General features: G+C 35.4%; 1 long non-coding RNA gene and 1 pseudogene across 1 annotated transcript in view; one reads left to right on the top strand and one right to left on the bottom strand.

Moving 5' to 3' along the window:
• Window positions 1-3,079: 3,079 nt before the first annotated feature.
• The window catches only part of LOC141561798 (uncharacterized), a 55,531-nt gene continuing 34,385 nt past the window's right edge, over window positions 3,080-24,225 (top strand). The window contains exon 1 of the long non-coding RNA XR_012488163.1: window positions 3,080-3,208. This is a non-coding gene — a long non-coding RNA (uncharacterized LOC141561798). The remainder of the gene's footprint in view (window positions 3,209-24,225) is intronic.
• On the bottom strand, window positions 9,940-11,367 carry LOC141559669 (arf-GAP domain and FG repeat-containing protein 2 pseudogene; annotated as a pseudogene).

Here is a 24,225-nt window from a genome sequence, read left to right as displayed (position 1 = left end):
AAATTGCTCAGCAAAGTTAAGTATAATCCTGACTGGGAAAAAAGATATTTACTGAATTAAAGGACATTTAGATATTTATGATAAAAGCAGTGGAAATTAAGGGAAAATGCAACATATAACACCCAGGAGAAATATAATGTAAATAAAATATCAGTTTTTTATGGCTATCATTTTTATTTGGGTTGCTTGAAAAAAGGCTTTGGCTGAGCTTAATATGATGGGGGTAGTTCTAAAAAATAAAACTATGTAGGGAGAGATAAAAAGGAATAATTTTCTCATTCAAATGATACATGAAATGAAAAACTGATGTAGGTCAATTATAGATTGATATAGTGGGGAAGTGGGTAATGCTGAAAACTTATTCTCATTGGGAATGGATTAAAAAGGAAACAAGTATCTATATCTATCTATCTATCTATCTATCTATCTATCTATCTATCTATCTATCTATCTATCATCTCTCTACCTGTCTACCTACCTATATATCTAAAAGGGTATGAAAATCTTTTAAACTCAGAAAGAAATAAGAGGACAAGGGGATAGGGTGAGAAGAGAGGATAAGGGAAAGACTTTTGGAGGTGTGGTGGGTAGGTTAAGATATAGGAGGGCAAGATAGCAACTAGAAATAAAGCAGAGGAGTGAGAGGGGAAAGGGATAGGGTGAAGAGGATAGTGTGTTAAATGGGAAAGAGGACAATATGATACAGGTAATTATACCTTAGAATGTGAATGAGATGAATATAAATTTACCCATAAAATGGAAACTGATAGCCAGAAGTTGTTTCTCCTTTTCTAAGGCAACTTAAGAGTGTAAAAGAAATTGACAAAAACCCTTGCGGTTCATTTCTCCTCCTTGCTTGATTGTGGTGACATTAGGCTGCTTAAACTATTTATTTAAGTCCAATTACTCAATTTACTTCAAAATACTTTATGAACTTTATGTGTGAATCATTGGAATAGATATTTGGGATTCAAATTGTACAAATAATTGGGTACAGAATTAAACAGACCAGGTTAAAGATAGGAGATTCAGACATCATAATTTCAAAGTGAGGAAAACATTTGTAAGCAGAAGCCTGATGTCCTGAGAAGAAGATCCCAATTTATTTGGGATCCAAAGATAGTACACAGGCTCTTAATCTCAAGGAATTTATAACCTAATGGAAGAAAGGACAAATAAAGAAATAACCATGACACAAATATGTAAACAAAAAGGGCACTATGAGAAAATTGAAGGGGATAGCTCTATATCAAAGCAAAAAGAACTTTTATACTATCATAATAATCTATATTAGTTTAACTTTATGTTCATTAGAGAGACCTATGAACACCTGGCTGTCTATGAACTTACGATGATACTGGTTTATCCTGGCTCTTTTGTAGGAAAATATAAGACATTCTACAATTTAGATACATTACTGCAAAGATACATTGTCTTAGCAAGGCAGCATAGCATGTCTTCTTATATAAATCAACAATTAGCTTGAAGGATGAAGATTATATATCAAAATGTAAACAGAAATAATTGTGAATTGTTTGCTTACTCTCTTTTGGTGGCTTATAGATATATAAGGTAGTCCTCAGCTGTACTATATTGGATATATGCATAAACTTATATTATAAGCCCTCTACCCAAAAGTTTAAACACTTCTACATTATTGATCAAAAGTATCATCTAGCAAGATTAGCCATTAAAAGTTTTTCACATCCCTTCTCCCAAACAGGTTTTTGAACATTTTCCTGAAAAAGAAATTGCAGAAGCAATGGTGTAGATATGTTATTGTTTGTTGGACTTTAAATAATATTGCCTCATGAAACCACTTTTCATCCTGTTCTCAGAGGGATTAAATTCAGAGCAGTGGGGATTAACTAATGTTAGGTTATAAAAATAGTCAAAACCAAGGCAGACCTGCCTGACAAGATTATCCCTCAAATAATGAATTTATAATCTGTTTTCAAAATATGTAACAATAACTTCCACTGAAATCTTTCAGTACCTAGAGAAGGAAAGCAAGGCTCTAAGACAAAGAGAACTATCTGGTTTACAAAAATGATAGTTGGAATGATACTTCCATTTTACGTCTTGATATAAGTTGTAGAAAAGATTATTGAAGAATAGAATATTATTATATAGAAAAATAAAATAGAATATAAAATAGTCTTTAATAGAAGACTATTGAGCTTAGAGTAGGACTTGAGATCTTTAAGAACTTCTTCTAGTTCTAAAATTATAAAAATTCATAATTCTGATAGGATATTTCTGAATAACTTTCCTTAGAAAGCAGGATATTATTTACAATTTACTTTGAAGGAATAAGGAGTATGGTTCATTTATTCATAAACATAAATTTGTCAGAGGAAATGCTCTCATATATGACCTAAAATTTTGTCTCCATATTTTTCTTAGCCATCCTTTCATTGATTCCAAAAAAAGGGCCTTCACCTGAATTGGTAGACAAGAATTTTCCTCAGGCTTGAAATTTTGGATTTCAGCATCACCTTAAGACTTTTGTGTAAAGACATCTCCCTTCAGTAAGGGCACATATTGAGCTCTACCCTTAATAACTTTCTTATCTCTTAATAGAACAAGAAGACTGGCTTTTCATATCACTGTGAAGCAGAATTCACCAAACGTTGGTGAAGTCTCTTTACATTATGTCCAATTCATCTAGTGCTATCTTATCCTACATCTATCACTAGCCTGGAAGTTGTCAGTTGGATTGCAACTGGCCTCTAAACTGTGGCTGGACAGAATTAAACAGAGCAGGTTAAAGACAGGAGATTCAAGGATCATAATTTCAAAGTGAGGAAAACAATTGCAAATAGAAGCCTCCCTTACTAAGAGCTTAACATGCTAAGGCAAAAACAGTTCTTATTTACATGAAAAATCACAAATGAGCTGACCATGACACAATCATTTTTAGTTCTTGATTAGCAGTTCTCATGGCAGGTTCATGCGTGGACAACGCAGACATTCCTGGAACCTGTAGGAGCAGTCTCCTAATTGTTGTCTCACAGTGGGATACAGAACCAGAATTATTGTGATTCATAGAACATGATTGGGTTCACTCAGCTGTTACAAGAAACAGGATTTTGAAAATGTCAAGAGGTATGAAGAATCACCTTTTCTGGCTCTCCAGTCCCTGAAAATAGGGAAAGCTTCCTCAATGAACATCTGGCACTGGTCAAAGCAATGTATTTGCCAGAGGGTAAGATCATCTAAAGTGCAAAGGATTATTGTTATACCAAACTCAGTGCACAGACTACTTTCTAGGCCTTAGCTCTAGAAAACTTGGTGCCTCCAAAATATTTTGATAAAGCCAACAGGAGTATTTCATTTGAAAGTATGGAAGTTGCCAGAAGTTTGGGGATTAATGCTCTACCTCCAGTCATCGAAATTATAGATAAAGGAAAGTCAGGGATTATGGGAAAGCTCTGACTAATTTAAATCTCTACATTTTCAAATCCTTCCTATCTTTTAGGTTTATTTTAATTCCCATCTCTTCTGATGAAAATGAACTTTCTGTGAAAGTTTCCTCCATCTAGAGAAAACAGTTTATAATCCATATACCCAAAGCAGGTTGTCCCTACTCTGGTTCTTTTGCTTAGTGACAAATGACCTCCTTTTCCTGATGTACATTTGCTCTATTGTTTTCAAATACTGTGTACATAGAATAATCGATTTAAGTGAACAATTTTATTTATGTACTTACTTAATCAGCATTTTGTTTCTAAAAATATTGTTTTTTTCCAATTATATGTAAAAAATTTTTGACATTCATTTTTTTTTAAATTGAGTTCTAAATTCTCTTCTTCCCTTTCTTCCCTTTCTCAATACTGAGAAGGTAAGCAATTTGCTTCTCCCCATCCCAAGCTATTGGAATGTCAGATATGTCTTATCAAGATGCCTCTCCCCATCTCCAGGGTGTCTCCCCCTATTATGTCATCCCCCTCTCCGGGTGGCTCACCCACCCTGTCAGAGTCCTGTTCCCCCTCTCAGCACCCTGAGTCCACCCCTGCCTCAGTCTACCCCTTGAGTCTGAGCCATGAGTAAATAAAGCATTGAGAACTCACATTGTTTGCTGAATTCTTAGAGACAATATTCTCATTCAGCCCTGGGATCAAACCATGGATCCATTTGGTCCCAGTAAATCTCTCCCTTTTAAATAAATTATGAAATACTCTCTAATCTCTATCTTGCCTCAATTTCTCAGGCATTATACTTCCTTCCTTCCTTCCTTCTTCCCTCCCTCCCTTTCTTTTTTTCTTAAAAAGATCTCTTTGAGATACAGTAAAATTGCCATGTAAAATTGTATACATAGTTTTATATGACCCTTTTAGCAGAGTTACAAAGTGCTCTTCAGAATGATTGGATCAGTTGTAGATGGGTAATTTTAAAAATTAATCCTATACTTTTGCAACTTAGATATATTATAGTATCTTTGATATTATCAGAAACTTCCTCATACATTAATATTCCTCATATAATACTTTGTAGTTATATTAAGCAAAGATACTATTTAGCAAATCATGGGACCTGATGATCTTGAAAGAATCAGATTCAAACTCTAGCTCTATTCCTTTTTGCCTAGTGAACTTATCAGGTATCTTTAGGACTCAGTTTCCTTATCTGTAAAACAAAGGGTTTGAACTAGTTGATCTCCAGGGTCTCTTGCAGTTCTAAATTTATGATCCTATTATTCAAATTAGAACAATGCATAATAGATGTAAATAAGCTGCAGACTATTTCCAAAAATGATTTGTATGGAAGAAATGACATAAAATACATTATCAGAGATATAAATGACTAGTAAAATAATTTGGTTAGACACAAGCAGGGAGTACTAGAAAAAAATTGGAATTTGAAGTGAAGGGGCCTCCTTTCAAATCCAAGCTCTGCCATTTACTGTCTGTATGATTTTGGGCAAGTTGCTTATTTACTTTTTTTTTTTTGTCTTAGTTTTTGCATCTAAAGGATTTTGAATAACCTCACTAGTTCTAAATCCAAAATTATGTTTATGACATTATAATGAAGAAGTCAAAAGAGATAGCCCCAGACACAAATGATTAACAGGGAAATTCCTTTCTTAGAAGAGGTTAAAGGAGATAACCTGAGACACAAATGATTTACAGAATTTTACATCATTAAGAGAAATTCCTCTCTTATTTACAAGTCTCTCAGGAACCTTTTTGATATACAAACATCTCTATATCAGAAGGAAGCAGAAAAGTCCTTTTCAAATACAAACTTTGTTTTATGATCCTGATTGTGTATAAAATGAATCTCCAAAATTCTATTCCTTTCAGTAGGCTTTTCTCTGCCTTGTGTGGCTGATTCAGCTGCAGTGTCCCTTTTCAGGCAGTCTGGTCTTTATTCCTGGAGTCCAATTGCCTGCCTATCATTTTCCTAACTAATAAAGATTTTGTTTTAACACAGTATTGAGTAGCAAATTCATTCGCTAAACGAACCCGGCCTTTGGTACTTTGGGAAGGAGAGAGAGAGAGATAATCAGACATTCAGAAAAGACTGACCCATCTTAGTTTAGAGCCTGTTTCGTCTTCATCAATAAAAAGATAAATTCACTAGTGCAAAATCACATACATAATTCATGGCAGAAGTGAATGTCTCAGTCAAACTTAGATCACATGATCCCTAAACCCCAGGATTTTCCATTCTATCTCTCTACTTCTCTCTTTATACCTTGTTGTCTTTCATATTATTTTTGCTCACTGAAATTATTTTAGTTCAGATTTTTATCTTTCTTCTCTGTTTCTTGTTCAAACCTTCCATTCTGCCAATTTGCCCCTCCTGCATTTGTTTACAATCCATTTAATGCTCTTTTCTTTGACTTCTTCCCTAAGGAAAAGGATTTGTAGATTTTCTGTTTCTACCAAAATTCAACTGGAAACTTCTTCCCTTCATGCCATAGCTAGAGAACACAGAGAGAAATTCATTTCAAATTTGTTTTTTATTCTGAACAGAAGTTTGTTATTCAGTGGAGGGGCCACAGAGGTAGAAAAATCTCCAGGGTGAAAATCAAGAGTGAAGAAAAGAGAAACGTACATAGTGGGGAGATCACTGTGAGGAGTACATTTGACTTTTACTTTAGATACTGAACAGCTGAGCTAGTCACTTACCCTTTGTGGGCCTCAGATCCTTCCATTCTTAAATGAGAGAATTGGACTTGCTGATTTACAAGAACCCTTCTAACTCTATACCTATGGTTTCCCTGACTGATTTCTGTAGCATACTCAAACAAAAGTTCACAGAACAAGGTGGCTTATAGTCTAGATCAGATAATGCTTTCTAAATGTGAAAACTGAGGCAGTTTTCCATAGGAACTAGGTGAAGATGATATCAAAGACTTTTGTAATAAGGAAAGGTGTCTTCCTTGAAGATGAAATCAAAGGAAAGAACAGGTAAAAATTTAAAGAGATATAGAACTGTGTGAACTGGGTAGATGAAGGACCTCATGAGAGGTGAACTTGATCTTTTTGCACAGTAGGAGTTAATAACAATGAGATTGGGGAGGTGGTATAAAGTAGGGAAGGCATGGATGGCTTGAAGAAAGAGGAAAAATTTTAGAGAAACTATTTCATGAAAGAATAAAAGAATTGCTATGCATTAGTGGGGGCTCAAATGAAATTACATAATTTGAATTTTCAGTAGTTGCAGTTGGAGTGACTCCTATAATAGCTTGCAACATGGACATAGAAGTACAAAAGGCAATTGGTAGAAATGATTTAGAGTTAAATTTGACAGGGCAGAAATGTCAAGGATTCAAAGATATTGAATAGTGTATTTTTGACTTATTTAACTTCAAATTGTAAAGTGAGTTGCCAAGACTCAAATAAATGGATAAAATTTCCCTCCCAAATAAAGGAGTATTTCCATATCTCATAAGCCCCTACACTTTTTTTCAATAGTATTTTATTTTTCCAAATGCATGTAAAGATAGTTTTCAACATTCTGATATTGGTTAAATATGTGTATTTTTTAAAAATATATTTCCATATTTGTCATGTTGTACAAGAAAAATCAGATCGAAAGAAACCCCTACTCTTGTTAGACAACTTATAAATTAATTCATGCCAACTGGCATACCATCTCAAAAATGTTTTCTTTTTGATAGAAACAATATGAAGATAATGTTTTCTTTAATTATTCAAAAATCCAAAATGTCATTGGTGTAGGTACTGCCTTCTCTGGTGCTGATTATAACCTCTCTTAACTATGGTAAACAGTCTTTGAAATTTGTTTAGGCCAAACAATGAATTCAATAGCCTATAATCAACCTGATGATGAGTTACTTCCAACTTAGCTGAGATTGGCTCTCAGATGACAAATATACAGTTTATGAAACCCAACATTGAAACTTTTCTACTTTAGTGGGTATGTCCAGAACTTACCTTTCTCTGGCATAGCTTAAAAGAATCCAGGTTGTCCTCCACAAGATAAAGTACAGGTAGAAGACTTTAGGAGGCCTAAAGATAAAATTGCTATATATAAGAGTGGTCTCATGGTAGGGAAAGTATTTCCTAGCAGATCAGAACTTTTTTCATCCCTCAAAAACACATATGAGGACAACCATCTACCCAATATACTTCTAAGTACTATTTGCCCTACATTTATATTTTGGTGGGCTATTTTCCTAACTTATTTTTTCTTAGCCATCCTTTGCTTCTTTGTGATCAATCACTCAAGAAAACCAGGTCAGCACCAAGGATGGCATCCTAGCTTTTTACATGTTCATGGTGCAAATTTGTGAAATGTGCATTTCAATCATTTCTGTCAATGTTTCTGAAAGCTAACTATTACACTGGTCAATGTAGATCTCTATGATTAAGTTCCCCACTTCATCATATCCACAGATGGGTTTAATGTATTTCTGCGACTCCTTTTCTGTGCATGTATTTTTCCCAAGCACAAATAACAATCTAGTTGCCCCATAATTAGATTGGATTACAGAATAATTACAACCTTGTTTGCTCTCGGCAGATTACATGGTAATTATACTTGGCGTTACCATGAAGAACCACGAAATTCCAGCGATGTCATTACATGGTTATTTGTACAATACAATACAGCAGTATAATTATACATGCAATGTTTGTGCTCCAATAGGAGAATGATTAAAACAATGCTAATGTGTCCCCTTGTTGATAAAGCTCCAGAGTGATATGACATTTATAACATGAGGATGGTGTCTGGGCTTTTTAATTTTATTTCCCTTCTTACAGCTCCACTAGGACTCACCTGAGACTTTCCATTGACTTATGTGAGGGTTAATCAATTGTTTGATAGTCAAGAACGTGTGCATATTGCACTGACTGGAACCAGTTTCAAGATTCACAAAGATTTAGAAAATAGAGTTAAACAGACATTTATTAAATAGGCATAATAGGCAAGGTATAGTGTTAAGCACTATGATATAAAGATCAGAACACAGGACCTACTCTCAAGCGAAAATTAATTGATCAATTAAAAAAAGAACTGTGCTCCAAAGGAGGGTGAGATAAGTGCAAAGAAGAGGTTCAAATAAAGTGTAATGAGACATTTTGGGAGGAAGAAAACACATTTATCATAGGAGATCAGAAAATGCTTCATGGAGAATGTGGCACCTGACTTCAAAGTTTTTAATAGATGGATATGGAGTGGTTCAGGATTCTATGCCAGATACAACAGATAGGAGGAACAAAGCCATGGAGACAAGTGAGAGCAAAATGATAATAGAGGACAGAGAACAGTCCAGTTTGGCTACAATATATAATTGATAATAATAATAATTAATAACAATAATATGTGAATGGGAGAGAGATGAGATAAGGTTACATAGTTAAATTGGAGTCATAGGACTGCGAATGTGACCTTGGATATATCACATAACCCAGTTTCCTCCCCATCACTAATTCTTAAACTCTTTTCATTTCTTCAAGCCTTTGAATGAAATGTAGCTCTTCAACAGATTTTCCTTCATCCTTCCACTTGATAGTAAACAAAACCTCACTTTTAACTTCCATAATACTTAGTTCATTTCTCTCAAGTCATTTAATACAACCTACTTTTTATGATATTTCTGTATCTGATGGGATTAGAAGATGATAGATGGAGAACTGAAAGAGATTTTATAGATTATCTAGTTCATGCTCTCATTTTATAGATAAGAAATCTCTTCTACTCCACTGTAATCTCCTTGAAGGTAGGGAACATGTCTATTCAGTTTGTTTGACTTTAACAATCTCTAAAAGAATCGTATATATATTTGTTATTTAATATCTACCTATTGAGCAAATAAATCTGTAAAAAGGGAGGGCTAAACAGATCTTTTTAGCATTATGATTAGAATCACTATTATGAGATAGTATTTGACAAATCTCTGGCAATTCATTATGATGCTTAGTATTTGTTGGCAAAGCTATCCAAGATTACATAGGAATCAGCTAGTCAACAAGCATTTTCTTCTTAAGGAATGAAAGAGCATATTGTCAATATACAATGTAAAAAGTCTAAATTGTCAGAATGTGTGAGAATATCAAGTTGTCATTCAGTTATATTCTGCTCCTTGATTCAACCTCTCATCTATTGGTTCATTCCTTATTATATTCTGCTCCTTGATTCAACCTCTCATCTATTGGTTCATTCCTTATTATCCCTATCTTGGGCTGATACCATGGTAATGCCAAAAAACTATATATAGCCACCAGGGGTTTAGGAAACAGAAGGGTACTTGAGGGCAGAGAAAGCAGGAAGGGTGTAGTCCTTCTGGGCACAGTGCTACAAGAAGGGATTAGTTGGAAGAAGTTTGGAGGCAAATGGACTTGTTGAGGATCCAGTCATGAAGGGATTGGTAGAAATCCATACTGGATAGTTCATAGGCCTTTGCACCAGCTTAGCTTCTCCTAATCCTACAAAGCCTCAGCCAGAGGCCATGCCATTAGACTAGAATGGGTTGATGGAAGGCAACTGTGAGTAAGGAGCTGGTGTGATAAAAGAGTTGGTGAAAGCCCTTAATCCAAGTCCAGCACTGCTGCTATTACTGCCAGAAATAGCAGTGTGGAGTCCAGAGACATGGACAATGGTCCCAAAGGCTCTGCTAAGAACATCACCAGCTGACATCCCAGTTCCCATGACATTGTTCATATCTTGAAGGACACTTGTCTGGGTAGCAGGAGCAAGAGAAGTAACAAATGGAGTCATTTACCTGCTGTCTATGGGAGTTGGCTGGATCTGGAATACAGCGTGAACAGCCGAAGGGATTGTGGAGGAGAAAGGGCTGCTCCCAAAGGCATCAAAGTTGGCAAAGTCTCCATGGGAAGTTCCCTGGCCCCCAAAGACAGCCAAATTCAATGCCAGTTGGGGAGCAGCAAAAAGGTCTCCACAATGTCAACCAGAAGGTCAGTGCTAGTTTTCTTGACTGAAGGGAGGGAAGGTGGTTGGTAGCATGGATGTTGGGAGATCTGAGTCTTTAGGGCAGACTAGTTAGACTAGAGATGGCAACAGAGGGCATAGGATCCCCAAAAAGTGTCCTCAGAGCTTTACATCTAGAGTAGAATCCAGGTGGGAGTAGAGGTGTTGCTTTTGGTTTGGGATGGCCCCTTGACTTGGTCTAGGGGATCATACCATCACTTTTCATATTTCTCCTTTTGAAACTCCTTCACCTTTTGAGGGTTCCTGGAGTCTGCCACTAAGGAGGTTTGTGAATCAAAAAGACCCAGCCAGATCTTCCTGCAAACCTCATTTCCATGACACTGGAGGAATATTACTTCAGGCTCAGTAAAGATTGTCGTGGAAATGGATTTGACTCAGTGAGGAAGATTCAGGCCTCTCAGGAGACCAGAGCAGGAGGTGCAGACAAAACTGCCCATGGTGTAGAGGGCTGGAACTCTGGAGAAGTATACTTGGAACAAGGATACTTAACAAGGTGTTAACTCAGTGTGATTCATGAGATGATGGTTCTTTAGTACTTAATATGGTGATATAATGATCCTCTGGTTCATACATACAAAGTGTGCTGTAATGTTGTAATCACACCAAGGTATTTAAGGGCTGAGAGAACTGGGGACAGGGTCAGTCAGGGAAGACACTGTGTAGGAGATAGACTCGAGACTCAAGAATAAAGACTTTGGACTCTATTCCTGACCATCCTCATGGTGACTGTTCTGCTGAGACCAAGGCCAGTCCAAAGGACCTCCAAAAAAGCAAGCCCGGATGTTACACACAATGATATCCACATATGTGACCCTGCGTTGGGCACACTGGTGGTTTCCAGCCTGGCTGCTGCACCTGGCAACACCAGACTTCCAAAGCTGCCTCTGCTGCCGCTTTCCCATCACCATCACCAGGGCCCTAGCCCTTTTTCATAGCCATTATCGTTGCTTTTTTGCGCCTTCTGCCCCTCTTCAGCTGACTCTCCTCAGACACCAGCATTGCCACCTTCTCACCTACTAGGCACTCTCCTCCTGCCTGTGATCTCTTAACTACCAACTGACTTTTTCCCCCCTCAGTTCTCATTCTTTTTGAGTTCTGCACCATTTGACATTGTTGACGCTCAGTTCCTCAGATACTTCTCTTTTCTAAGTTTTTGTTACATTGATCTCTCTACTTTTATCTCTTACCCATTTTATTCCTCCTCAAACTCCCTTTTTGGTTCATCATCCATATCATGATACCAACTGTATGGACTTTTCCTAAGGTTTTGTCCTTGGCCCTCTTCTTTTTACTCTCCATACTTGCTCTCTTCATGACCTCATCAGTTCCTAAGGGATTAATCATCAACTTTATACAGACTCACACACATTTATATGACCAACTTCAATCTATCCCTAAGCTTAAATCCTAAATCATTTAATTTCCTTTTGGATATTTCCAAAGGGATGTCTTACAGACATCTTAAATTCAATGTAACTCAAACTGAATGTGTTAATTGCCCCTAAATCCTTTTCCAAATTTCCTATATCTGTAAAGGGCACCAGCATTTTTTGTCTCTTAGGCTTGAAATTTCTTTGACTACCTATTTTGCCCCACTCTACATATATAATCAATTGCTAAATCTTGCTATCTTTACTTTTGCAGCATCTCATTTTATTCCTTTTCTCTTCTCACACCTTAATCACCACAATTCAAGTCTTTATCAACTCTCACTTGAACTATTCATATTTCAATGCCCTTCTAGTTGGATTCCCGGTTTTGAGAATGGGGATTATTTTTACTCTTTTTATTTGTATTCATAGTTCTGGAACATAGCAAGTGATTAATGAATATCTATTGGTTGATTGCTTATCTAGTTGTTTTTGGCCTCCTTGATTTATTTAATCATGATATGGGGGCGGAGCCAAGATGGCGGAGAAGAAACACACGACTCTGTGAACGTCCTCACTCCCTCACAACCAATTAGATAGATTAAGTCTCAGAATTAGCCCAGGACTGATAGATACCACAAGGACTGGAAGCACGTCTTACCAGCTGAAGAGAATCTGGAGTTTCAACAGACAAGGTCAGTCCCCAGGGGAGGAAGAAGAGAGGCCAGCACAGACGGCTGGGTGCGCGCATACTGCGCCCATTGTGCTGGGAAGGGCTCTGGGATCAGAGAAGCCACTGAGGTAAAGGAATCTGGCACAGGCGGTTAGCTCTTCTCTGCTAATTATTTAGCAGTTCAGAAGAGAAAGCCAAAATATTTTAAAACCCAGATTAGATTTTCCCCGGACCCGGGGAGGTGACTAAGCAGATCTCAGCACCAGGGGGTGTGGCCTCAGCTACCACCTGAGAATAGTTAAGAGATTGACAAGTGGGTGGATACGGCCCAAGGCAACACACACTGCCTAGTTTAGCTGGAGGGAGTGGAACTCAGCTCCAGGAAGTCCCAGAGAAGCGGAACCTTTGAACTAGGGACCGCGGTTTCTGGCAGACACTTCCAGTTTGAGCACAGGGGCTTTTCACGTCACCTGCTGCAGACATCCACTCCCCACCTGGACACATAGGCTGGGCTTTGTGCTGTCTTTACTATTCAACGCCCTCGAAGCACAGCAGTGCTAATCACCTCTGAGGGACCTCCAGGGAGGGGGTGGGGAACTCTCTCCGAGAGCTCTATCTTAGCTCAGGTGCAGGAGCCGCTGCATCCATCCTGTCTGGGAGGAAGCTGGTAAAGAAGTAAATAAATAATTTCCTACCCCAGGGACAGACCCCAAAAGATTTTTTAAGTATGAGCAAAAAGCCCCAAAAAACTATAGATTCCTTCTATACAGAGAAAGAGCGGGTATCCAACCCCGAGGAAGTTAACAGCAGAGAGACAGCAGATAACAACCTAAAGGGGAACGATTCCTGCCCCCCATCACATAACTCTCTCCTAGAAGAAACTCTTAAAAAATTAAGGGAGATTGAAGAAAAATGGGGAAAGGAAAGGGAAGCTATGATAGAGAATAACAACGTCCTGAAATTGGAGTTGGAAAAAATAAAGAATTCACAGGAGATGCAGGGAAACAAAATTTATGAATTAGAAAAGGTTAAAAAAACACAGGAAAGTAGGATTTCTGAATTGGAAAAGATAAAAAAGTCTCAAGAAAATAGAATTTCTGAATTGGAAAAAGAAAATAATTCTCAAAAAAAAATTAGGGAAATGGAAAAAAATTCAATAGAGCAAAATAATTCATTTAAAAATGAAATTGGGCATTTACAAAAAGAACTAAAAACTGTGAAAGAAGAAAATAACTCCCTAAAAGTCAGGATGGAACAAATAGAAATGAATGATTCACAGAGAACCCAAGAATCAGTCAAACAAAACAAAAAAAATGAGAAGCTTGAGAACAACGTCAAATACTTACTGGGAAAATCTACAGACCTGGAAAATAGATCTAGGAGAGATAATCTGCGGATTATTGGACTTCCAGAAAACTATGACCAAAAAAAGAGCCTAGATTCTATTTTACAGGAAATTATCAAAGAGAATTGTCCAGAGATAATAGAAACAGAAGGGAAAGTAGATGTGGAAAGAATTCATCGAACTCCTTCTGAAATAGACCCTAAAAAAAGAACACCACGGAATATAGTGGCAAAGCTGCAGAATTACCACACAAAGGAGAAAATCCTGCAAGCAGCTAGAAAAAAACAATTTAAATACCAAGGTGCCACAATAAGGGTCACCCAAGATCTGGCTGCCTCCACATTAAAAGATAGAAGGGCCTGGAACCTGATATTCCGTAAGGCAAAAGATCAAGGACTGCAACCAAGAATGAACTACCCAGCTAAGTTTAGCATCTTTTTCCATGGAAGAAGATGGTCATTCAATGAAACAGAGGAATTCTATATGTTTCTAAGAAAAAAACCAGACTTAAACAAAAAATTTGATCTACATCCACAAGACTGAAGAGAAACAGAAAAAGGTACACAGAACCCTTGAGAACTGTAACTTTGTTGTGGGTATATAAAAAATACTCAAGGATAATTTGATTTTACTGATATAAAAGAAAAAAAAAGGGGGGTGTAGTAAAGGGAAGGAGGTCGGTTCAGAAAAAGGGGAAGGAATGATAAAAAGAGGGAAACTACATCCCAGGAAGAGGCATAGAAAATACACCATATCTGAGGGAACTTAGTGAGGGGGAGAGTCATTGTGTGAATCTTACTCTCATCAGGAGAGGCTCAAAGAGTAAATAATTAACATATTTGTTTTTCAGAGAATTTTCTCTCACCTCATTAAAAGGGGGGAGAGGAAAAGGGAAAAGGAAAAGGAGAATAAGTGAAGGGACTTGGAGGGAGGGGGGAGGGATCCTAAAAAAAAAAAAAAAAAAAGAGGGAGGGTTGCGCATCACAAGGGGGGTCTGTAAATTAAATATCGGGGAGGGGGATCAGGGGGGTCAAGGGAAAAAAGCATAATCTGGGGATAATACGATGGCAGGAAATACAGAATTAGTAATTTTAACTGTAAATGTAAATGGGATGAACGATCCCATCAAACGGAGACGGATAGCAGATTGGATCAAAAAGCAGAACCCTACAATATGTTGTCTACAGGAAACACACTTAAAGCAGGGAGATACATACAGAGTAAAGGTAAAAGGTTGGAACAGAGCCTATTATGCTTCAGGTAAAGCCAAAAAAGCAGGGGTAGCTATCCTTATCTCAGATCAAGCAAAAGCAGAAGTAGATCTCGTTAAAAAAGATAAGGAAGGAAACTATATCCTGCTGAAAGGTAGCATAAATAATGAAGCCATATCAATACTAAACATATATGCACCAAGTGGTATAGCATCTAACTTTCTAAAGGAAAAGTTAAGAGAACTGCAAGAAGAAATAGACAGTAAAACTATAATAGTGGGAGATCTCAACCTTGCACTCTCAGATTTAGACAAATCAAACCACAAAACAAACAAGAAAGAAATTAAAAAAGTAAATAGAACATTAGAAAAACTAGGTATGATAGACCTTTGGAGAAAACTGAATGGCAATAGAAAGGAATATACTTTCTTCTCAGCAGTTCATGGATCCTATACAAAAATTGACCATATATTAGGACATAAAGATCTCAAAATTAAATGTAGGAAGGCAGAAATAATAAATGCCTTCTTCTCAGATCATAATGCAATAAAAGCTACATTCAGTAAAAAGTTAGGGGTAAATAGACCAAAAAGTAATTGGAAACTGAATAATCTCATCTTAAAGAATGACTGGGTGAAAGAGCAAATTATAGAAACAATTAACAATTTCACCCAAGATAATGACAATGATGAGACATCATATCAAAATCTTTGGGATGCAGCTAAAGCAGTAATAAGGGGAAATTTTATATCTTTACAGGCTTATTTGAAGAAAATAGAGAAAGAGAAGATTAATGAATTGGGCTTACAACTTAAAAGGCTAGAAAAAGACCAAATTATAAACCCCCAACCAAAAATTAAACTTGAAATACAAAAATTAAAAGGAGAAATCAATAAAATTGAAAGTAAAAAAACTATTGAATTAATAAATAAAACCAAGAGTTGGTTTTATGAAAAAGCCAATAAAATAGATAAACCTTTGGTAAATTTGATCAAAAAAAAAGAAAGAGGAAAATCAAATTGATAGTCTTACAAATGAAAAGGGGGATCTTTCCACCAATGAAGAGGAATTAGAGAAATAATAAGGAGTTACTTTGCCCAACTTTATGCCAATAAATTTGATAACTTAAGTGAAATGGATGACTTCCTCCAAAAATATAGGCTCCCTAGATTAACAAAGGAGGACATAAATTGCTTAAATAGTCCCATTTCAGAAAAAGAAATAGAACAAGCTATTAATCAACTCCCCAGGAAAAAATCCCCAGGGCCAGATGGATTCACATGTGAATTCTACCAAACATTTAAAGAACAATTAGCCCCATTGCTATATAAATTATTTGAAAAAATAGGGGATGAAGGAGTCCTACCAAACTCCTTTTATGACACAGACATGGTACTGATACCTAAACCAGGTAGATCGAAAACTGAGAAAGAAAATTATAGACCAATCTCCTTAATGAATATTGATGCTAAAATCTTAAATAAGATATTAGCAAAAAGACTTCAGAAAATCATCTCCAAGATAATACACTATGATCAAGTAGGATTTATTCCAGGAATGCAGGGCTGGTTTAATATTAGGAAAACTATTAATATAATTGACCATATTAATAATCAAATTAATAAGAACCATATGATCATCTCAATAGATGCAGAAAAAGCATTTGACAAAATCCAACATCCATTCCTACTAAAAACTCTTGAGAGTATAGGAATAAATGGACTATTCCTTAGAATAATCAGGAGCATATACTTAAGACCTTCAGTAAGCATAATATGCAATAGAAATAAACTGCAACCTTTCCCAGTAAGATCAGGAATGAAACAAGGTTGCCCACTATTTAATCATGATATGCAATGTAACTGTTCTTTGTGTTAGACATTGACACATTCTAATATTTTTCTTCTTCATCACTATATGTCCTATTGATTATTCTTGAAAACCCTTTAGTTTGTGGATCTATAACTTCACCTTCTGACCATTGTGCTACCTTTTCTAGTAATTAATCCAAATTTCTTGACATTTCTATGCCTAAACAATGTCCAGTTGTCGCAGGATCATTATTAATAACTCTTGTCTACTCAGAATATATACTGAATATAATTTACTGCTCAACTTGAAACTATCAAGTTGCAGACTTGTCTTTTTGAGATACTAAGAGTGCCAAATGTCCTTGTATCCTGAGAATTCCACCAGTGGACAATGTATTTCTGTTTTGATGCTTAATTGTTAACTTACATTACCCAATTGCTACAAATGAGAAATTCCTGCATAGGTTAGAGTCTGTGCTGCAGTGAAAAATATGAAGATTATGAATGATAAGGCAGATGAACTCTGAAGGTAAAAAGTTAGTGCTGTCTGAAGTAAAAGCAGGGTCAAAATCAAGAACATAAGACATAGAAAGGATGTAATGATGGATGAAGGGCAGGGTTCAGTCTGTAATAATTTGACAGTGGGCAAATCATTAGACCAGAACAATTTTTCATCATCAAATAGTCTGGGAGCAGGACTGTGATTGGGTTAGATCCACCCTCCAAATTTTTTCTTAAGTCTTTTCAGTTGAAGAGCTTAGAATTCAATAGCTTTCATTATTTTCCAAGGCCTATGATAAATTCATACACAAAGGATAAATGTCAAATTCTATGTGGATTTTAAAAATGTGTTTCATAAATATTGTATAAGGAAGGTATACCTAATTAAAAGTTCCTATTTAAAAGAGTTGATTGATTTATTTATTGGTCTTTACACATAACATCAGTCAATGTAGCATTAAAATGATTATATCTAGAATGATGCCTCTGACTTCTGTCCCAATAAAATCATATATGGAATATGTGTTTCATTCTGGACATCATATTTGGGACATTGACAAACTGGAGGACACAAAGAGGAGAGTGGTTAGAAGATGGAATGCTTAAAAATCATGTTATGTGAGGACTGCTTTAAAGAACTGAGAACAAATTCAACAGAACAAAAGCCAGCAGAAAAAAACTCCCAGTCATGAAGTATATGAAAGGATGTCATGTAGAAGAGGAAATGTGTAAGTCCTCTTTGGTTCCAAAGTGCAGAAGTAAACACTATGGATAGATGTTACAGAGCCAGATTGAGGCTCTCATGCCTCTCCAGGGGCATGGGCTTGGTTTCTTGAAGGATATACTATAAAAGGGCAGGGTCTGTCATGTTCCCTAGTGCTGGAAAGTCTTCAAATGTTGTTTTAGCAACAGATTCAATCTGTTTTTTTAAGGATCAACCTGGTCTAGTAGGGGAAAATCAATCACTTATGGAATAGACTATTGGTGATTAATTTCTTTGTCCACAGCAAGCCATGCATAAAAAAATTGAAATGACCCTTAGTCTTAACTTACTTACCTCCTACTTCTGTAGTGATGGTGCCAAAATGTTATAAAAGAGAAAAAAGGGTTTTCAAAGATTCATAGTTTTTAAACCATCTATAAATATTAGAGAGAAAATAAATGTGCTATGATATCTTCAGAAAAAGGAAGAGCTCAAGCTCACTCCCACCTTGTCTGTGAGAAGCCTACTGAGGCTGTAGGAAAGACCTAGACCATAGGACACAGACAGGTATTAATAGAGGCAGGTATTTCATCTAAGCAACAAAATTCTGGCAACAAAATCACCAATCTAAACCCTACTCTTTTAAATTGTTAATCAGGGTGGTGATATTATAGAACATGGAATCCTTGATCAAATTTCCTTTCTTTTAATTGGATCTTTAGATTATTATTGCTCCATTTTGTTTATTTGTATATAGAAATATGAGGCTATGCTTCTTTTATTGGGTTTTCTATCATATGAATTCCAGCTTCTATTCTTCCTATATTGTCGCTATTCTATATTGCAAGGATATTTAACTTGGGTTTCTTGATCCATTGATAGTCTTCAGGGAGTCTGACATGGGAAAAAAAAAAACCTACACCTTTATTTTCACTAACTTCTATCTGAAATTTAACATTTTCTTCTATTGTGATATAGATATAGATATGTATGTATATATGTATATATGTATGTATATGCATACATATATACATATATATCTATATCTATATCTATCTATCTATCTAGAGAAAGAAAGATAGATTTATACATTTCAGCAGACTGTCAAAGGAATCTATGAACAAAAAAGATTAAGAATTTTTGGTTTCTGTTCTCTAATTCTGTGCAATTTCCTCCTTCTGATTTCCTCTTAGATTTAAAGTTATTTTAATGAAATTTGCAAAACATCAGGTATGTACACTGTACTCCTTGTTAAATCTACTTTATCTTTAATCAGCATTATATAGTTTTCAAATTTTAAGCTCTGGTTCAGAAATCCAAGTTCCATTTCCAGACATTTTATTAGCCAGTTGTTCAAATCCCAAATCTGTTTTTTGTTATTGTTTTAATTCTGTACCCTTTGCATTTGAAAAATAGTAGTGATTAAAACACCTTATGTGTTCCTATGATCTTCAGTTTATTGTCTAAAAACTTTGTAATTTCTGGTATTGTTGTCTAGACTCCTTCTGGAAGTATCATTTTATGTCCATTCAAGTCATGGGTAGCAGTCATCTGTTTTTATAAATTTTAGAGTATTCTGAGTCACATCTCAGATATATGCTCAAAGAAGATAGCACGTGTCAGGAATATTGTACAAGTGCTTTTGCTCAGGTAAATTTAAACTATATGGTTTCTCAAGAGCCTTCCAACACTGGGATTCTGTGATTTTCCTATTTTAATTCTATGATCCTTAAATGTTGAGGATGAGGCAATGGAGAACAACTCCTTTACTTTTTTGCCAACAACTCCTTATTAATATCCATATTAATGACTGAATATGGAACTTGGTGGCCAAAAGGTTAACCTCAAGGGGCTATTTCTTAAGTTCTAAGGCAGCCACTTATAAATGGAGGTTTTTGTTTTTCACTTTTTGGTACTAAAAGAAGGAATTCCTCTTTTAGTATTTTCATAGTGTTAGAAAACTGGAATTTATATCTTGGCTTTGTTACTGCCTTTGTTACTACTAAACTTGGACATTTCCCTTCCTATTTTCTTTATCTGTAAAGTGATGGACTTGGGCTACATAATTCTTTCCAACTATGCTTCTGATTTTTAATACTATACTGTCAGACAGTCCAATATCTTTTCTCAAATCTTCTTCTGCCCCAATTCTAGTGATTCATTGCTGATTACTTACTATTCGCTACTTTTGAGGTAGGACTGCCTTATGGATAGTATTTTATCTATATGTATAATTATGTTCTTCAAATATATTAAAATGCTAGAATAAAGTTGAAACTGATCCTGAAAGGCCTCTAATTTCTCTCATCATGTCCCAATTCTTTCTTACTTTCAATTTCTACCTTTTTCCTATGAACAGGCTCTTTCCATCTACAATGATTGCTAATCTTATTCCTATGAGAGTTAGTGTCTAGGGCACACTTTTTTTAAAAACCATTTTTGTCTTTTATGAGTTGACTTGTTTCCTCCACATTAATCCACCAATAAGTAGTTTCTGGATGCTTATTATATATTATATATTTGTTAGATAGATGAAGTAAAAAGGCTGGCTTTGTTTAATGTTTGTCCTAAATTTTACCAGTACAAAATTTAATTATGATCTACAGCCAAAACTTCTAGATAAAAAATTGACAAGAAAAGTGACAAAGTCAAAGAAAGCAATGATGATCAAAATTAGTAATCTAGCTTTACCCAATTAGAAATATTTTCTCTCAGAATAAATATGTTTTATTTGGCTTTTTTGGGATGATTACTTTTCCCATTTTTTCCCATTAGAAAATCATTTAGACAAGTGTGAGCTAAATTTAATTAGTAACCTATATTTTTACTAATTCTTGTGGTAGATTATCATACATACTCAGAAAGTCAAATCTATATCCATTCTTGGTACTGATCTTTCACTTATGCTTTAGTCTTGTCCCTAGAGAAACTTTGTGCTTAGGTCATCATTCACTAGATGACCTTGGGTAGCCTATTCTTCATCTCATGTCTAAAACTGAATTCTTCATTTTACCTGATCTTCCCAGCTTTTCTAGTTTTGCCAGGGATACTAACATTCTAGGTCCTCAAGCTAGAAACCTTGAAGTTGCCTTTGTCTTTTCTCTTTTATTCACTCAATCCTATCTGTAATTTTTCCTTCTGTTTCTTTAGAAATATCTTCTGGATTTGATTTTCCTCTTATATTCAGTATCTTGTTATTTCTTGTCAGGATTGATATAAAACCTAGTAGCTGGCCTCTAGACTTCCAGTTTCTTTTCCCTTCAACTTCTTCTAAACTCTCCTTCTAGGTTAATCTTCCTAAAACACTGCTTTCATTCTGTTACTCTTCTGTTTAAAATCCAAAAATTCTTCCTTACTAGATCAATTCCAACCTTCTTTGACTGACTTCAAGGCCTTTTGACAATATAATCTTAATAATGATAATAACAATATTTTTCATGCTTATGTGCTAGGTATTATGCTAAGTGCTTTACAATTAATATCTCATTTGAACCTCACAACAACTCCATGAAGTACTGTTATCATTTCCTTTTAACAGATGAAGAAACTGAGGCAAATAAAGATGAACTGATTTGCCCAGGGTAATACAGTAAGGGCCTGAAGTTGGATTTGAACTCAGGTCTTCCTGTCTTCAAGGCCAGAGCTCTGCAATAAAAATAATTTTGGCCTTAAGAGTCAGAGGATCTGGATTCAAATGCAGCTAGCAGTACTTACTATTGATGTAACAATTTTATTTTTTTCATATGGACTGTTTCTATTTTTTATTAAAGCTTTTTATTTACAAAACATATGCATGGGTAATTTTTCAACATTGATCCTTGCAAAACCCTCTGTTCCAAATTTTCCCCTCCTTCCCCTCACCCCATCCCCTAGATGGCAAGTAGTCCAATACATGTTAAATATGCTAAAATATATGTTAAATCCAATATATGTATACAGTTATCTTGCTGCACAAGAAAAATTGGATCAAAAAAGGAAAAAAAAAACTAAAAAAAAATGCAAGCACACAACAACAGAAAGAGTGAAAATGCTACGTTGAGGTCCACACTCAGTTCCCACAGTTCTCTCTCTGAGTGTAGATGGCTATCTTCATCACTGAAAAGTTGAAACTGGTTTGAATCATCTCATTATTGAAGAGAGCCACATTCATCAGAATTGATCATTGTATAGTCTTGTTGTTGCCGTGTATAATGATCTCCTGGTTCTGCTCATTTCACTTAGCATCAGTTCATGTAAGTCTCTCTAGGCCTCTCTGAAGTCATCTTCCTGATTATGTCTTACAGAACAATAATATTCCATAACATTCATATACCCTAATCTATTCAGCCATTCTCCAATTGATGGGCATCCACTCAGTTTCTTATCCCTACAAAAAGGGGTGCTACAAAAATTTTTGCACATGTGGGTCCCTTTCCCTCCTTTAAGATCTCTTTGGTATATAAGCCCGGTAGAAACACTGCTGGATCAAAGGATATGCACAGTTTGATAACTTTTTGAGCATAGTTCCAAATCTCTCTCCAGAATGGTTGGATCTGTTCACAGTTCCACCAACAATGTAACAGTGTCCTAGTTTTCCCACGTCCCCTCTAACATTTGTCATTTTCTTTTCCTGTCTTCTTAGCCAATCTGACAAGTGTGTACTGATATCTCAGAGTTGTCTTAATTTGCATTTCTCTGATCAATAGTGATTTGGAGCACCTTTTCATATGATTAGAAATACTTACAATTTCTTCATCAGATAATTATCTGTTCATGTCCTTTGACCATTTATCAATTGGAGAATTTCTTATTCTTAATTTTTTAAATTAATTTAATAATTAATTTCTTATTTAATTTCTTATAAATTTGAGTCCATTCTCTATATAGTTTAGAAATGAGGCCTTTATCAGAATCTTTGAGTGTAAAAATGTTTTCCCAGTTTATTGCTTCCCTTCTAATCTTATCTGCATTAGTTTTGTTTGTACAAAACCTTTTTAACTTAATATAATCAAAGTTATCTAGGTTTTGATCAATAATGATCTCTAGTTCTTCTTTGGTCACAAATTCCTTCCTCCTCCACAATTTTGAGAGGTAAACTATCCTATGCTCTTTGAATTTGTTTATAATATCATTCTTTATGTCTAGATCATGAACCCATTTCAATCTTATCTTGGTATATGATGTTAGGTGTGGATCAATGTCTAATTTCTGCCATACTAGTTTCTAATTTTTCCAGTAGGTTTTGCCAAATAGTGAATTCTTATCCCCAAAGCTGGCGTCTTTGGGTTTGTCAAACACTAGATTATGAAAGTTATTGACTATTTTGTCCTGTGAACCTAACCTATTCCACTGATCAACTAATCTACTTCTTAGCCAGTACCAAATGGTTTTGATGACCATTGTTTAATAATATACATTTAGATCTGGTACAGCTAGGCCACCTTCATTTGCTTTTTTTTTTTCATTAATTCCCTTGAAATTTTTGACCTTTTGTTCTTCCAGATGAATTTTGTTGCTATTTTTTTCTAGGTCAGTAAAATTGTTTCTTGGGAGTCTGATTGGTATAGCACTAAATAAATAGATTAGTTTAGGGAGTATTGTCATCTTTATTTTATTTGCTCTACCTATATAAGAACACTTGATATTTTCCCAATTATTTAGATCTAACTTTGTGTGAAAAGTGTTTTGTAGTTTTGCTCATATAATTCTTGACACCCCCTTGGCAGATAGATTCCCAAATATTTTATTCTATTGACAGTTGTTTTAAATGCAATTTCTCTTTATATCTCTTGCTGTTGGTTTTTTTTTTTAGTGATATATAAAAATGCTGATGATTTATAACAACGTTATTCTTTATAATTAGAGATTTAAAACTGAAAAGTACATTCTGTCCAAAAGCCTGTTTTTGCAGATGAGGAAATTTAGTCCCAAAATAACTTGCCCAAGGTCACACAGAGTAATAAATAGCACATGTGTAATTTGAATTCAGAACATCTGATTCTAGATACAGAAATCATTTCTCTGAACCATTTTGTTCTTGAAACCCTTGTAATCCAAATTTATTTCTCAATATTCGACTGATGGTAGAGGCTGGAGTGACAGAGATGTCAGTTAATAAAGCACATATCTGATCTAGGTTGTGTTCAGCCATATATGAAATTAGGCAACATTTTGATGCTAACCTAATGAACAAATAGAGCAGAC

This window comes from Sminthopsis crassicaudata, chromosome 3 (genome assembly GCF_048593235.1).
Source record: "Sminthopsis crassicaudata isolate SCR6 chromosome 3, ASM4859323v1, whole genome shotgun sequence".
NCBI classification, from domain to species: domain Eukaryota; kingdom Metazoa; phylum Chordata; class Mammalia; order Dasyuromorphia; family Dasyuridae; genus Sminthopsis; species Sminthopsis crassicaudata.
This window is presented reverse-complemented; position numbering and strand designations above follow the sequence as displayed.